This window comes from Nuphar pumila, chromosome 10, assembly GCF_984573655.1.
Source record: "Nuphar pumila chromosome 10, dmNupPumi1.hap1.1, whole genome shotgun sequence".
NCBI classification, from domain to species: domain Eukaryota; kingdom Viridiplantae; phylum Streptophyta; class Magnoliopsida; order Nymphaeales; family Nymphaeaceae; genus Nuphar; species Nuphar pumila.
Genome location: NC_143258.1, coordinates 116905854 through 116924135, shown reverse-complemented (window position 1 = coordinate 116924135; position 18282 = coordinate 116905854). Strand labels below are relative to the sequence as shown.

General features: G+C 39.8%; 1 protein-coding gene across 1 annotated transcript in view; it reads right to left on the bottom strand.

The window, feature by feature from the left end:
- Nucleotides 1–10252: 10252 nt before the first annotated feature.
- The window catches only part of LOC149828038 (endonuclease V family protein), a 72170-nt gene continuing 64140 nt past the window's right edge, over nucleotides 10253–18282 (bottom strand). The window contains exon 10 of the mRNA XM_090019827.1: nucleotides 10253–10539. The gene's annotated coding sequence lies outside the window, so the exon portion shown is untranslated. The remainder of the gene's footprint in view (nucleotides 10540–18282) is intronic.

Sequence of the window (18282 nt, the reverse complement as noted above, 5' to 3'; positions counted from 1 at the left end):
TTCGAAGTGTAGACCGATGCATCTGACTTCGCGATTGGAGGGCTGTTAATGCAAGAAGGACATCCCATTGCTTTTGAGAGTCACAAGTTGAAGGATGCCGAATCATGCTATACTGTACACAAGCGGAAAATATTGGCTATCGTGCATTGCCTCCATGTGTGGAGACTATTTTCTGGGGTCGCAGTTCGTTGTGTGCACTGACAACGTGGCAACAAGTTACTTTCAGACTCAGAAGAAGCTGAGTCTGAAGCAAGCTTGTTGGAAGAAAATTCTTTTGGAATTTAACATGATTCTTGAGTATAAGCCTGGTAGGACCAATGTCGTTGATGATGTCCTAAGTCGGAAGGCGAAACTCGCAACATTATACAATAAGGAAGGTAGTACCAACCAACTGATAAGTGATCTTCTCTAACAGGTTCCAGAAAGATTGAAGAATGATTTGATGGCCCAACAAATTATCAAGTTGGCAAATGAAGGGAAGACTCAGAGATTCTAGTTAGAGGATAATCTGTTTCGCACCATTGGGGATCGTCTACATATCCCACGGGAAGAACTCTGCAAAGGCGCTTGATGCAGGAGTGCCATGACACACGCTGGGCTGGTCACCCAGGGCAACAGAGGATGTTGGCATTGTTGGAGTGTGCGTATTATTGGCCACTGATGCAGGACAACGTAGATGCCTATGTGCAAACCTGCTTTATTTGCCAGCAGGATAAAGCCATGAACCAGAGATGAGGAAGATTGTTGGAGCCATTGCCTGTGGTGAGTCGTCCATGAGAGTGCATTACCATGGACTTCATTGTTAGTTTACCAAAGGCACAGGGTTGTATTTCAATTCTTGTGGTTGTGGACAGGTTATTGAAGTATACTATCTTAGTACCTGCCCCTGCCACATGTTTACTTGTCGACACTGCAAAGTTATTCATGCAGAATGTGGTAAAATATTGGAAAATCTTAGAGAGCATTGTCAGTGATCGAGATGCTTGCTTCACTGAGAAGTTATGACATGAGGTATTCTAATTGCTGGGGACAAATTTTCATTTCAGCACCACCTTTCATCTCTAGAATAGGGGGCAGACAAAGGGAATTAATGATATCTTGGAGGAGTATCTTCGACACTTTGTGAGTGCTAACCAGAGGGATTGAGTGAACTTGCTTGATATCACCCAATTTTGTTACAACTTTTAGAAAAGTAAATCATCTGGCCATAGTCCAATTGAAGTTGCAATGGGGCAACAACCGCAGACTCCTCACTCTCCAGCTGCACATGGACATGCGAAAGCGCCATACACATACCAGTTTGTCAGAAACTGGCAGGAACAAGTAGAGTTGGCAAAGGTCTATCTGAACAAGGCTATGAAGCGCATGAAGAAATATGTGGATGAGAAGTGTTGACCTGCAGAGTTCAACGTTGGAGATAAGGTGTTGGTGAAGCTCTACCCTGAGCACATTGCTTTCTTTCAGGGTCACCACTGAGGCCTCATTAACAAATATAACAACCCTTTCACCATCACAAGATGAGTAGCCAAGTTTGATTTGCCAACAGACTTTTAGGTTCATCCAGTCTTCCATGTGTCCAACCTGAAGTCGTTCTACGAAGATAAAGGAGATCGACAATGAAGCATATCTCATCATCCTCTGATCCCATAACGCACGCCTTTAACAACCAGCATCCCAGGTAGAAAATTGGGAGTTATCCTCAATCACTTCAATAATTATCTTGGTGAGGTGAAGAAGTACCTGGTGCAATGGAAAGGTCTACCAGAGAGTGAAGCTACTTGGGAGAAAGTTGTTAGCATCTGCAAGCACCATCAACTTGTAGAGGAGTACCACTCACGATGTTGCCGAGGATGACACCAACTTAGTCGGGGGAGAGTGTTCCAAACTGCCAACTTTTTTGCTTTTGTTACTTGATGTAGTTACCGCTTTTGTTTTCTTGTAGTTCATGTAATGGCCTTTGGCCTAAGAACCTCTGGATACAAGGTGATTTTGGGGTTCCTCTATACTCGTTAACTTGCTAATAGAACTCTCTGCTTTTTTGCCTTCTTTTGTGCTCTCTTGACTCTCTGCTCTCTTTATATGATTGTGTATGCGTGTGCTTGTGCTATTGCGCTCGCATGCTTAACGAGTGACGTTTAGCTCAATTTTTGTTGTGCGCTTGAAAGGTCGTTCCGGTGTTGGGGTACACCGAGGCACGTCACGGGGGCCTTCGCTTTTAACCCGTGACACGAGCAAACCTCCAGAGGTTCACACAATATATAGGTACGTTGTATCGATCTCACTTCTCACTAAAAAGTATATTCACAGGTTGATTTTGTGGACCTCACGAAGTGATAGCATAACGCACAAAATTTTAACCCAAAAATCATGATTTTTTTTATCAATACAAAATTTGATGTGAGATCGTATTTATGACATTTCCTTAACCGAATTAAGCTCTAAGAAGTCAGCCTGTGGGCGTTTAATAACACCTTAAAATTGGATTCAAGAAAGCCGTTCATTGGACAAAACCCTTTTTTAAATAATTTAAAAATCATAACGAAAATCATTTGCTAAAAATTGGTTCAACACATTAGGCAAGTTACAAATTGATCAAGCATTACAACTGAATTAAAATGTGAATAACATTTATAAAAATTTAATTCAGTCCCATCAAATTAAAATAATAGTAGAGTCGCTCAATGTACATCATAAACAAAATATAGTCTATCCAAAAGATTTTTCAAAAAAATAAAAGATTGGATCTTGACACTACCGCAATACCTCGTCATCGTAGGACACCTCAATCAATACCTACATGTTGTATTTGAGGTCAGACTTATCGAGTCTCGGTAGGAAACACTAAAACACAATACATGTAAACAAAACCAGGTATACATGACACATACTTTCATTTTATTTGGAACAATCAATTAAGCATATATTCATCAAGAGTCGGATTTATAGATTTAGTTATTGCAATGTTGGATTTGGGTCAAGATTATTTGGATTGTGTTATAAAAGGGACATATTTCAGTCAGGCTTACTATGGCTCAGGTTATGTTTCTGGTACAAATTTAAAATGTTGTACCAATCTGTTCCAGGCACATTTGAATGTGTGTCCCGCACATCGAGGGGGACACCACGGATGCACGTGACACACCCGCAGTCAAACTAGGATGCGCATCCGCAGGATGCCTTTTTTTCTGTACTGACCTCCTTGAGACGAGACAGTTAAAAAAATTATCCAGGGCAAACTGCACAGTGTGTCTGGGCAAGGTGTTCTGTCCTAACCTGGACAGGGAGTCAAACGCCCCCTTATAACCCATAACTAACGGCCCTTGATACATCAAGTTGAATGTGCAGCTGCATATTGGACAGACGTGCAAAACCCGTCAGAGATATAAAACAGACTACTTTGAGGCCAGGCATATGTCTTGCTGTACCTGATTTGTGCATATTGACACACAAGCATAGAATAAGCATTAAGCATGTCCCCAGTGAAGACCCAAAACTACAGGGTGGTAATCTAAAGGTACAAATATGCACCAACAATCATAGGTACGCAAAAAATGGACTAAAGCATCTTGGATCAAACTTAGCGTCATAAAATACCAACACGAATGTGATACAAATTAAAGATATTCAAAGACAAGCTGGTTTGCAAGAGACAACCAATTTATGAAGGGAGATGAGTTCAACTATTTGCAATCAACAATAGGAGGGAAACCTTGCAAGCATGTAAGCTTGGTAACTAGACTAAAGCCAAGTCTGAGACATTGCATACAACTTTAGGGGCCTTAATCCCCCAGCTTGATCATCAACAGGAAAAAAGAGACCTTGACCAAGAGTCAAAACCAAAAGTCCGTTCTTTCCGCCATTGCCAATTTCCCGCATAGCATCTTCTTTCATAGTTTGAACACCCCAAACAATTCCTTTCCATATCCACGAACCATGAGAGTTTTTCCAGAGAAACTACACCGAATCTTTGACTATATACTTTGCTGTCATAAGCTGTACCCAAGGCTTAACCTCCCGTCACTGGGGGTGTCAACCTGTCGGGTTTGGTTCCAATCCAGGTGGAACCAGTCTTGGACCCAATTTTTGGGTATGGTATAGGGTCCAGACCCAGGTCTACTATAAGAAAAACCATACCCAGACCCGATAAAAACTACATGAACCAGACGTGGACCATACCCAGTAAAACCATATTTTTTTATCATTTTTACATTGAAAATTTGTGGGTCTTAATCGGAACTCACGTCAGGTATAAAATTTTATAAACTATACCCGGGTTCATGTATTAATCAGACCTTCGGGTCTGGACTAGGATCTTAATGGGGTCTTCTTATTTATCACCATACCCAGACCCTATAGGGTTTGGTTCGGGTCAGGTCCGGGTAAACCCGACTTGTTGTCACCCCCTACCTCTCACCAAATCTTACCTCGTTGATGTGATTTATATGATTTGCTTTCATTAAACACACGATTATCCAAAACAAAAACAAATACAAAGACCAAAGCCAAAAATATCAAAATATGAAAGATATGGATCTAAAATGGTCCAGTAAACCGGAACTAAGATTCACTGGGCTCCTACATCAATTTCTATCAAATCAATCATGTTGAATTCATCTATGGGTCAGATTTAATCAAAACAACTTATAACAATAAGATCCCTGGATGATAAATCCCCTTTCAATAGCCGTGAGGAAGTTGAATAAAACAAAACAAGAAAAGATGGGGAGTAGAGTGCCAATAAGCAGCCTTCAACCTGCAGCAAGTACTTCATGTGCTATGCACCACAAACAGCACCTAATTGCAGTAGCTGATAACTTCACGTCAACCACTAGACTATTAACAGTCTCTAGATCATCAACTACCTGCCACAGTATATGACAAGACTAATCATTGATTGATCAGATCACCTGCACAATTTTGACATACAAATTCCAGCATCATACATAGACAAGTGCAATAATGAATCAATAGTTTTAAGTGATCATCATCGTACCTGGATAAAAAAATAAATACTATAAACGAGTTCATATATATAGTGTCTTGGAACAAAGCAATACAAACTACAGTGATTGTTGTTAAAGGAAAGAAATCATAGTAATTAGAATATAGCTGTAATTAGATGATTAGGTGATAGCTGTATTTTTTTCTATTTTAGATTCTTTTCTCTATATATCTATACAGAATTATTGATTATATAACATTTAGAAATTTCAATTTCCACTTACATGGTATCAGAGCCGTATCAGGCCTCTTTTACCCTAGGCAGCTAGGGTTCCGTCACATCCACCAGCAGGTGTTGCTCTGCCTGCCTCTGTCTGCTCGGTGTGCTCCGCCTCTATTTGTCTGATCCGCGTCGCCTGCTCCGTGCACGCCGCTCCACTCCGTGCTCCGCTCCACTTCACTCTATGTACACTGCAATTTCTTCTCTAGATAGCGATAACACCCAGATCACAATTTTCTTCATAGGCACCCTCTCTCCTGTGCGTCCTGGTGAGCTGCGTTAGACCAAGTAGGTGCCCCATTTTGAAAAATTATTTTACAGTTCTGACCCCAAATAATTATTTATTTTTAAAATGGGGACTAATCAAGTACATGCCACTCAAATCGTACCCATGGTTCCACAACCTACACAGCAACTAAAAATTCCTATTAACCTCTCTAGCTCTAATTGGGAACAATGGTTCACATTTGCTGAGACTGGGTTGGATTCCCTTTGAAAGGGAAACTATCTGACAGAAGAATCACAAAATACTGAGGACTGGAAAGCTGAGGATAGCTCTATTCGCATGATCCTGTGGAATGCGATGGAGTCTGATATTTTGTCCATTGTACACACCTTCAAAACTACTAAGAAAATGCAGAATCATCTCCAAGCTACATACTCAAAAAAGACAAGCATGGCACATGCATATGCAGTTTCTCAAGCGTATGCAAGGTGTGAACAAGGTCATGCAACTCTTACCGAGTACTTCACCAAATTCAAGAAGATATCTGATGAGACGAGGGAATTGTTTCCTTTTGGTACGGACTCAGCCACTCAATGGATTCAACTGAACACTCTCACTTTTATTGGGGGTATGTCATCTAGATACTCCTCAGCACGACCGATCCTTCTTGGTCAGACAACCATACCATCATTGTCTGCCACTTATCATCTCCTGCAGGAGATGTTTCCATCTGATGGGAGTGTTTCATCACCCATTACTGAAAACTCAGTGTTGGTGGCCAACACTTACAATGGTAAGAGCACAGGTCAGTCATTTGTGAAAACAGGATGACAAGAATGTGCAATGTCATTATTGCAAGGAGTTGGGTCACATGAAATGGGATTGCCCGAAGCGCCCTAAGGGTTCAACACGCCCTCCTCGTGCTCAAGTGGCCACTGTCGAACAATCACCCAGCGAACGCACCAATTCAGATGAAGTTGCTACACTTGTTCAGCGACTTGAGCAGCTGGGCTTCTCTCGTGCCGACATGACCTCTCAGCCATAGACTCCGAGGGCTACTTTAGCCCACCCAGGTATGACTTTCAACTGTTTTATAGCATCAAAACCATCATGGATTGTTGATTCAGGTGCTACTGACCACATGACTGGTAACAAAAGTATACTATCAGGACTTGCCACTACCTCACAACCACCTGTCCAAATAGCCAATGGCTCTACCTGCAATATAGAAGGGATTGGATCCACCCAGATTTCACAAAACATGCCCTTATCATCTGTCTTATATGTCCCTTCTTTTCCTGAAAACCTTATGTCTGTAAGCAAAATAATAGAACAGTTATATTGCTCAGTTACCTTCACTCCAACTAAATGCACCTTTCAGGAACTGGGGACGAACAGGTTCATTGGCATTGCATATAAGGACAAAGGGTTGTATTGCATGGAGAGCTCACCTCAGCGAGTGGCATACCTGAGTACTAGTAGTGCTAAGGAGGTTCATTATCAGTTGGGGCATCCATTTCTCCAGGTGTTGAAGAAGATACGTCCTGAATTTCAGTCTATTTCAGAATTAGTTTGTGAGTCCTGTATCCAGGGAAAGCATGTTCGTGCTTCCCATCCACCTAGAGTCATTAGTCGGTCTGACAACATTTTTGCTTTAGTGCATTCTGATATATGGGGTCCTTGCCCAGTTAAATCTGTATTAGATTTCCTATATTTTGTTACTTTTGTGGATGATTTCTCTCGTACAACTTGGATCTTTGTTATTAAATCTAGACAAGAAATCTTTGCAAAATTTTTAGCTTTTTATTCTTACTCAGTTCAAAACCACTCTTAAAACTCTTCGTAGTGACAATGCAAAAGAATATTTTACAAATGAATTTATGCAATATACGACTGATAATGGTATCATCCATGAATCATCATGTGCTTATACACCTCAACAAAATGAAGTAGCCGAACGAAAGAACAGACACATTCTTGAGGTGGCTTGCACTATGATGATTCATGGACATGTTCCTCATCGCTTCTGGGCTGATGCGGTTTTAACTGTGTGTTACCTGATAAACCGCATGCCATCTTCTGTACTTGATGGTGCAATACCATATAATGTCCTGTACCCGTCTGCACCTTTATTTTCTGTTCCACCTAAGATTTTTGGTTGCGTCTGTTATGTGTATGATACCCGACCAGGCCGAACTAAACTTGATCCTAAGTCACTACGATGTGTCTTTGTGGGTTATTCTGGGACTCAAAAAGGTTATCGATGTTATAGTCCTACTAGTAGACGGTACTTTATATCACCTGATGTTACCTTTCTGGAGTCTGTACCATTTCTGGTACTTCTTCCACTCTTGCATCGGTCTTGTCTATTCTGCAATATCCTGAAATTCTGATCAGTTCTTCTTCAATTCCTGCGAATGGTGGGACACTGACACCTCCTGCGCCTGCTACTAAGGTATATACTCGAAGGGGTCAGCAACACCATGTTGGTACTAACTCTGTCCAGCAACACGAGACTTTTGCATCTCCCGTAACATTACATATACCTCCTGACCCAACCACCGACTCTGAACCAGACCCAACCACCAAATCTGAACCTACATCATCTAGTCCACCAATTTCTGCTTTTAGCCCTCCACCTCATATCTTAGATCATGATCTTCCCATTGCCCTTCGCAAAGGATCACGCAACTGTCCCAGTACCACATATCCCCTCGGTCGCTTCTGTACCTATGCAGCCTTATCCACTGATCACCGCGCCTTTACTACCCGTCTTGACAGTTACTTTGTTCCTAAAAATGTGACAGAAGCTCTGCAACATTAGGGTTCGTTTAGTGCTATGCAAGAGGAAATGTCAACTCTGTGGAAAAATGAGACTTGGGATCTCTGTTCTCTCCCTCCTGGAAAACAGGCAGTCGGTTGCAAGTGGGTCTTCACAGTTAAGGTTCATCCCGATGGATCGCTTCATCGACTTAAAGCTCGATTGGTTGCAAAAGGTTACTCTCAGTCCTATGGCATTGACTATGATGAGACCTTCTCTCCTGTTGCCAAGATGGCATATGTTCGCATCTGCATGGCTTTGGCTGCCACTCGTCATTGGCCACTATACCAACTCGATGTCAAGAATGCATTTCTCAATGGCATCCATGAGGAGGAGGTATATATGACTCAGCCACCTGGGTTTATTGTTCAGGAGGAGGTATCCAAAGTTTGTCGCTTGCGAAAATCCTTGTATGGTATCAAGCAATCTCCTCGGCCTTGGTTTGGTCGTCTATCTCAAGTTCTCAGTCATTTTGGCATGACCAGAAGTGCCAATGATCACTCGATTTTCTACAAGCACTTGAAGGGAATATAATTCTAGTCGCATATGTGGATGATCTCATCATTACTGGTGATGATGACGGTGGGATCTCTGCTCTGAAGAAGTTCTTGAGCGAGCAATTTCAGATTACCGACCTTGGCAAACTCAAGTACTTTCTCGGCATTGAGGTATTACGGTCTCGTGGCAAGCTTTTCATCTGTCAAAGGAAGTATGTACTGGATATGCTCTCAAAAAGCAGGTTGCTTGGATGCAAACCCGTTGATTCGCCGATGGTCCCTGAGGCCAAGCTTATGCCAGAGGTGTTAGGAAAAACCACGAGCAAGAGACAATCAAAAGGAAACAAAGAACAAGAACGATCAAACAAAACACAAGAAGAACACATATTTACGTGGAAAAACCTCTCCTCAAATCCGAGAGAGAGTAAAAAACCACGGCCACCCAGAGAGAAATTTTATTACTCTTAACAGACAGTTACAAGTTCGGGAAAGAAAAGCGAGAATATAAACAAGGCAAGGGCGACAACCCTAACCCTAACCAAATCGGGTCGGATCCACTGAAAACCGGGTCCCAAAAAGGGGGACCCGCGCCGGGGGGAGCCCCCGGACCCCCCTTCCCGCAGGGGCAAAAACAATGAATCAGGCTCCACAACTCATCAAGAGGACGGAGAGCTACTACATGATCCTGAGAGATATCGAAGACTGGTTGCAAACTGAATTATCTGACAGTTATTCGGCCTGACATTTCTTATCCGGTGAGTGTCGTCAGTCAGTTCATGTCAGACCCTCCCACTACACATTGGGATGCTGCTGTTCGGATCCTCAGGTATCTCAAGGGATCTCTAGGAAGAGGGTTAGTATACTCTGACCAAGGACATGACAGGATAGCAGGCTTCACCGATGCTGATTGGGCAGGCTGTCCTACCAGTCGGAGGTCCACTACTGGAGTTTGTGTCTTCTTTGGTGGGAACCTTGTTTCCTGAAAGAGTAAGAAACAAACTATTGTGGCTCGATCCAGTGCAGAGCCAGAATACCACGCAATGGCCAACACTTCTTGTGAGCTAGTTTGGACGAAGCGTTTGCTTAATGAACTAGGTGTTCACCACGATGATTTGATGACACTACACTGCGACAACCAAGCAGCAATGCACATAACCAAGAGTCAGGTCTTTGACGAGCAAACCAAACACATCGAGGTAGATTGCCACCTTGTTCGGGATTTTGTCATAGGCACAACTTCTCACCCTCCATGCATCCGACTGATGGATCTTCAGCTCACAGACATCCTAACCAAGCCACTCCGAAAAGCACAAATTGAGAGCATATGTAACAAGTTGGGCATGTTAGATGTATATGCTTCAACTTGAGGAGTGTTAAAGGAAAGAAATCATAGTAATTAGAATATAGCTGTATTTAGAGCTGTAATTAGATGATTAGGTGACAGCTGTATTTTTTCCTATTTTAGATTTCCTTTTCTCTATATATCTGTACAGAATTATTGATTGTATAACATATATAAATTCCAATTTCCACTTACAATTGTTAACATTGTTCACAAAGCACATAAAGGCTTCAAACCTAGTTCATACTGATACAGCCATCAAGATATAAATATAGTTTTTTATGACACCATTATCAGTGGATTGTTCTTAGTCACCACACTAGACCATCATTGTTAACGCCTAAGTGCTTCAACCATGAGATTCCGTACATCTTCTGGATCACTATACATATCAAATGATTTTGACATATCTTCAATAAAATCAGGATTTTCCTACAAAAAAGAAGAAACAATGAGCTAATATTGCTAAAATAAACATAAGACATTAAGACAACAGTATTTAAAGACGTTAAAACACAATGATAAAGACAATAACTAGCATATGCAATATGACATCACACACGAGAGAGAGATACTGTGGTGTTCATGCTAATAATCATGCCATAATATTGCAGCAATTTCCAATCAAAGGGCATCATTGATTTGGTATTGTCTTGCCTAACCAAATACAAGAGTGATTTCATCATCTTAAGCTCTTTCTTCATTGATATCCATCTCACTTGCTTCATTTTCAACCACACTCTAAATTGTCATGCTTCTGGATTTGTTTCGATGATGTAGTTATGCAATACAAATGCAGCAAGTACTATTCTTGAGTTTTTATTGGATATTGTGGTTGCATTTTCAGTATTGGAAAGCAAGCCTTTAGCAATTTAAATCAGTCACAAATGTAGTTCTCGGCAATTTGTCAGCACTGGAATATCTCAGGAGATTTTAAACCTTTTTTCAGAAAAATCACGGGAAAATATCGATTAGTTAAAAATATTATAAATAAAAATATTGAGAAGAATAATTAAACAAACAGAAAACACGATAGGAATGATAATATATATATATATATATATATATATATATATATATATATATATATATATATATATTAGCTTTTTTTGGTAGGGTAAGATATCATTTATTAAACGTACTTTGGATGGGCGTCTTACCAAGTCACCGTTGAAGCCCCCCAAAAAATAGTCCCATATCAAAGAGGGCAACAGAAGTCCCCTTTTTCTATTTAAGAGGTCCTTTGTGCCTCTAAAAGAGGCTCACTTGTGGGATTACGAGTTGCCCACATGAACACCTTTTGAATGCTTTTGAATTATGAGTTGGCAGTGGGCTAATGTACAATTATGCCCTTGCTAACAATAAGTATTTAAGTCATGATAATATCGAGGTATTTTCATAGTGAGCGAGATTTTGAAAATCTCATGATAATACCATGATTATCACGGGTTTTTAATAAAACGTGATAATATTGCTAGATTTTCAAAATCTCAGTGCTATTTTTAATAAGGCTGTCCATATTGTACGATACGATACAATACATATTGTAACTATGAAGAAAAATGATACGATATGCATTCGTATCGCGATACAAGTGCATATCATACCTGTATCGTATTGTATCGTAAGATACAACCTATATCGTACGATACAGCTCGACACACTTAAAAAGAGCCAAAAAGTAATTTTTTCGTTTTTGGATTTTAAAGACCTATTGAGGGTAGACTCTCTCGTTTGTGTAGAGGCCATTAGAGAAGTATCCACGCACCCTAAGACTCGTCAGAGCGATTTGGGCGCCGATCCGTGTGCAAGAGAGAAGGCTTTAGCAATTTCATCAAAAGTGCATTTTCACCAATTTTCCATTTCAAAAAGTGGGTTAAGGTGAAAAAACCCTACTCTTTCCTTTTTATTGAGCTTTTTTTGGCGAAAGATGACATCAAATGATCTGACATAGCAATGGAGCACTCAAATAATGAGTGAAAACCGGTTGAAAATTGAGTGCAACTATTCTCATACCATTATTTTGAGTGGTATCTCTCGATTGAAGCATCATTTAGCTTGAATACATCTCAATGTTGTGGCCTTAACATCAAGAAAATTGTTGGATGTTGTTAAATGGAAATACCAACAAATAATTACTGGTTTGAGAGAAAAAGACAAGAAAAAGAGATGAGTGAGGCAGAATGGGGTATGCAGAGCCTTGGGAGGACGAAGATGAGTGTCTTCTGATCTTACAACCCCCTAATGTAGTATCAGAAATAAGTTCTTGAGCGAAAAGAAAAGGTGTGGCTGGTGCTAGTAGTAGTATCGTGGGCATAAAAAGAAAAGGAGAAAGAAGAGTAGGAGGAAGTTCTTGAGAAAAGGTAGAGCTAGAGACTTTATTAGGAGCTTTTTCCCTCCTAGGACTGCCCCTGAGCACAACCCGATATTCGTACTACTATGACTCAGCATTAGTCGAGCAGGCGAACGTCACAGTTGAGAGATAGTTTTATGATGTTTGAATTCCTTTCAATGCAGCAAATTCATTTCATTTTCAGGTCATAGCAAATGTTATAACTAATATAGAGCCTGTATACAAGATACCTTCATATCATGCTTTAAGAGAAAAAAATTTAAATGCTAATGTGAATGAAGTGAAGGCTTATTGTGATGAGATGAGACAATCATGGAGAGAAACTAGGTGTAGCATCATGGCAGATGGGTGAACAAACAAAAAGTCGAGGACCTTGATAAATTTTCTTGTCTATTTGTGACGACCCCAAGTCATACAAAAAAAAAAGTGCAGAATTTTTTTTTTTAAAACCATTGCAGAAATCTTCCCAGAAACCCGGGGCCTTTACAGTTCCATCACAACTAGGAAACTCGACAAACCACAAGGGATCTTACACTCGTCTTCCAAACCATAGCAAACCGACTTTATTAACTAAGAAATTGTAGAGTCATGAGACAATTGCAAAATATCAGAGTGCATAAAAATTAAATGAAAAGAAAAGAGTCACGATGTCCAAGAGAGCGTGTAAAGCAGTCATGCAATCCTCTCGTAGATCCTCTCATGAGCAAGTCAGCTCACTGATCCTCTGAGACTGCGAAAAACACAAAAGTAAGAGTGTCAGAAATCCAAAAAATTGTGTACGAATTACTTTAATGAAACAAAAGCATAAAGAATACAGATAAGATTCATGCAATAATTTAGAAAAACACTACTAGAAAAACTTTTATAATTTCATTTAAGCAGTAAAGATATTTAGCATGCAATATCATAATGTCAATTGTGTATCATACGTAAAAAAATAAGTAAATATGCATGAATAAATTGTTGTCTTTATTAAGTCATCTTATTATATGCATGCCCCTATTAGAATGACACATTTAAGTTTCTCTTTTTATTACCGTTGCTCGTGAATACACCAAACAGGTAAAAATTTTCGAGGTCAAGTAGGGTTCTCAGGGTAACTTAACAAACAATTTATATTTTATTACTGAGTTCCAAACTTAACCCTTGACTGAATCAACCTTCGGAACATTAGACCTCAACATCTAATATCGGGACACCAGGAACCTCCACATCCACAAGTGACACTTTCTTGATATACCAAAATAACAGTTGTGTCTACACACCACCCTGAGGTAAAGTGGTGGACTCTCCCTAAGACCGTGGTCAATAGAAAGAACCTCAATATCGAGTTAGGGGTAACAATAATGCGCACAGAGTTTTTGTATCATCGCGGTTCTCCAAAACCGCAACTCTAAGAATCTCATTCTAACGACGAAAAATCTTAAAACATATATTACACTATTTGTAACGGCCCAAAATTTTAACCCAAATTTTGAAAAAATTTATATATATTTTAACCACTCGGCTGAGGTCGAGGTGACCCTGCACAGGCCGGGCCTGTGCAGGTCTGGCAGGGCCCCTCATGCGTCACTTAGAGGACTGTCAGGCCAGTCAGGGCCTGTACATAAGACTGTCAAGGCAAAGGATTTTCTATGACACCCAAACTCATTCCTATATTCAATTGTTCAATTCCTAATACTATAATAAGATGCTATAAGGATGTTCTTCATCATGTTCAACAACAACAACTACGCCTTCATCCCAAAACAATTGGGGTCGGCGATATGAACCAACAAAGAAAATCATTCTGTCTTCCACATGAATCCTTCTCCTCCAATCATTTCTATCCAATGCCATGTCCTCGGTGAGGTTCAAAGCATTAATATCCTTTCCTATCATCTCCATCCAAGTCTTCCTAGGCCTACCCCGACCTCTTTTAACTAATATATTTTCCCATTTCTCCATCCTTCTAACTGGAGCATCATTAGGCCTTCGCCGAATATGTCCAAACCACCGTAAACGATTCTCTCTCATCTTATTTTCAATGAGTGCAACGCCTACCTTCATATGTATCTCCTCGTTTCAAATCTTGTCTTTTATTGTATTTCCACACATCCATCTAAGCATACACATCTCAGCTAAACTCAGTTTTTGAATATAATGTCTCTTGGCAGCCCAACATTCCGTATCATATAGTAAAGCGGGCCTAATAGTCGTCTTATAAAACTTTTCCTTCAACCGCAATGGCATTCTACGATCGCACAGCACTCCAGTTGCACTTTTTCATTTCAACCACCCAACATTTATCCTATGATTTACATCTCCATCAATTTCTCCATACTTTTGAATGATAAATCCCAAATATTTGAAACAGTCATCCACCGGTATTTCTTGCTCACCAAGCTTCACTACACTCCCATCACTACTTCGTTGCGTACTAAACCGACATTTCATATATTTTGTCTTACTCTTACTCAACTTAAAACCTCTTGCTTCCAATGTCTGTCTCCATAATTCTAACTTACCATTAACCCCAACTCTAGACTCATCAATCAAAACAGTATCATCAGCAAACAACATACACCACGACACATTTTCTTGAATTGATCTCGTAAGCTCATCCATCACTATAGCAAATAGGAAAGGGCTTAAAGCAGATCCTTGATGTAACCCAACCGTTGTAGGAAAATTGGTTGTCACCCCTCCACAAGTGCGGACATTGGTTACTACTCCTTCATACATATCTTTAATTATACTAATGTACTTGAGAGAAACACCTTTCTTCATCATTGTCCACCAGAGAACGTCCCAAGGTACTCTATCGTATGCCTTCTCCAAATCAATAAAAACCATATGCAAATCTTTGTTCCTCTCTCTATTTCTCTCAATAAGTTGTCTAAGATGTATAGCTTCTATAGTTGATCTTCTAGGCATAAAACCAAATTGATTATCCGATATCATGACAACCTTCCTCAACCTAGACTCAATCACCCTCTCCCAAAGTTTCATAGTATCACTTATGAGTTTTATACCACTATAGTTTGTGCAATCTTGTATACCACCCTTATTCTTATATAGAGGCACCAAAGTACTATTCCTCCACTCATTAGGCATCTTATTTGTTCGCCAAATCTTGTTAAAAAGATTTGTCAACCATTCTAAACCTTTCTCTCCCAAGCATTTCCAAGCCTCGATAGGTATACTATCTGGGTCAATTGCCCTTCTTGATTTCATTTTCTTCAAAGCCTCTGCAATTTCTTTCTTTTGAATCTTGCGCATGAAGTCACGATTCATCTCATGAAAAGGAATGGACAAGTCTCCAAGATCCTGAGCATGACTTCCATTAAATAGCTTATCAAAATAATCTTTTCATCTCTCTTTAATCTCCTCATCTTTGACTAAAACCCTTTGTGTTTCATCTTTGATACATATAACCATACCCAGATCCCTCAATTTCCTATCTCTCATCTTAGCAAGCCTATAAATATCTTTTTCGCCCTCTTTGGTATCAAACTTGTCATAAACCTCCTTATATACCTTATCTCTCGCGTTTCGAACTACTTTTTTAGCTTCCTTTTTTGCTATCATATACTTCTCCAAATTTTCATTATCACGACTCTTACTTAGATTGCTATAACACTCTCTTTTAACCTTAATAGTTAATTTGACATCCTCGTTCCACCATGATGTATCCTTACCTAGCGGTGCACCGCCTTTAGACTCACCCAATACCTCCTTAGCCACCGTTCTCATGCCACCCTCTATCTTATTCCACATTGATTCTTAATCTTCATCGAGACACCAATCAACTTCCTTAACTACCTGCTCTACAAACATTCCTTGTTTAGCTCCTTTAAGTGCCCACCACTTAATTCTAGGATCTATCCTATGTTTATCCCTTTTGCGGCATTGTCTAATTCTAAGATCTAAAATTAAGACTCTATGTTGTATAACTACACTTTCTCCCGGTATAACCTTACAATCGATGCAACAACCCCTATCTCTCTTTCTAAGTAGGAAAAAATCTATCTGACTCGTATTAACCCCACTTTTAAATGTTATTAGGTGAGACTCTCTCTTACTAAACCAAGTGTTTGCTAAGATCACATCATAGGACAAACCAAAATCTAAAATCCTTTCTCCACTTTCGTTTCTTTCTCCTATATCATAGCTTCCATGGATACTCTCAAATCCATCCCTACTAATGTCTACATGTCCATTAAGGTCACCGCCGATGAAAAGCTTTTCTCCATAAGATATCCCTTATACTACTCCATCTAAATCTTCCCAAAATTGATGCTTAATGGAATCATCTAAACCTACTTGAGGTGCATAAACACTAATAATATTAATAATATACGTACCTAATACTAATTTAATAAGTAAAATCCTATCACCCTTCTTACGGACCTCAACTACATTATCTATAAACTCACGACTCATAACAATCCCTACTCCATTCCTATTTCTATTTATTCATGTATACCAAATCTTATATCCCCAAGGTTCTATCACTTTTGCCTTCTCACCTACCCATTTGGTCTCCTCTAGACATAAAATATCAATCTTTCTCCTACACATAACATCTACCAACTCTACCAACTTACCAGTTAAAGACCCTATGTTCCAAGTGGCTAACCTAATTTTATGGTCTTGGACTAACTTCTTTACCCCCACCCGTCCAACAAAGTGAAGGAACCCTTGCCTATTTGACATCACACTCGGGCGCCGGTGTGACGCGTTGCTTCCGGGCGACGACCTAGCAACCCTTGCCCATTTATCACTGCCTCCGGGCCTATATAGTACAGCGCGTCGCTCAGTAGGGAACACCCCCAACGAAATTCTCATATTGGTTCATATTCATAGGGTATGACTAAGTTTATGTTAGCGGTCACCAGCCTACCGCAACCCTCCTCCTTTATCCGGGCTTGGGACCGACAGTGTATAACTAAACAGTTATACACAGGCGGAGTTGTTCTTCATCATGTTGGTTATATCAATTCACTTTAGTTTAACGAAGTTGGGATCCTTGTATTTAAGAAAACAGAAATATCGTAGGATGGGTGCTCTTAACTACTAGCAACAAGAAACCATAGGCTAAAGCCAAACTGTCTAACACATTGCACATGATGATCCAGTGCCTAAGAGAAATTCCACATCAGCACACCCATATATAACCATTAACCTGGGAATGACAAAAGCATTCAACAAGTCATCTAGGAGATCAATCATTTTATCCTAACAGGTAACTGATTGAGACTACCATGAATATAGCAACAGTCAACTTAAGGCAGGGAATATAATTACTTAATTAGCATGAAGCCCAAAAATAAAATAATGAACAGAAATTTTTATGTGAGGAAGGACCGAACAAATCACAGGTATCCATGGAAATCGATATCCCCCAAAAGAAGCCTCTAAATACGCACATCTACTACCAATAGAAATTTTGTTTTAGTATATACAGAATTTTTATTGCATGAAAAAATGAAAATAATTAAGAGTACAAACATGGAGGAAGATCTATGCATCATACTCCACGTGTTTTTGCAAAAACAAAGATATAAACATTTTTTGCATGGATTTCCATCAAACTATTGCATGAAAATCCAATCTATATCAATTTATCACTTGATTCAAGAGAGAAAACCCATACATTGACTATCCAATGAAGAAAAAATAAGGGTGAAGGTTGAAAAACGTGGGTGGTTTTGGAGAAGATGCTTCTTCTCCTCCTCTTCTTCCTCTCCTTCTCTTTCTTTTCTTTCTTTCCTCTTTCTTTTTTTTATCTTAAGTAGGCCAAAGAGGGAGTGACGCCCCCCCACCCCCCCTTCTCCAGC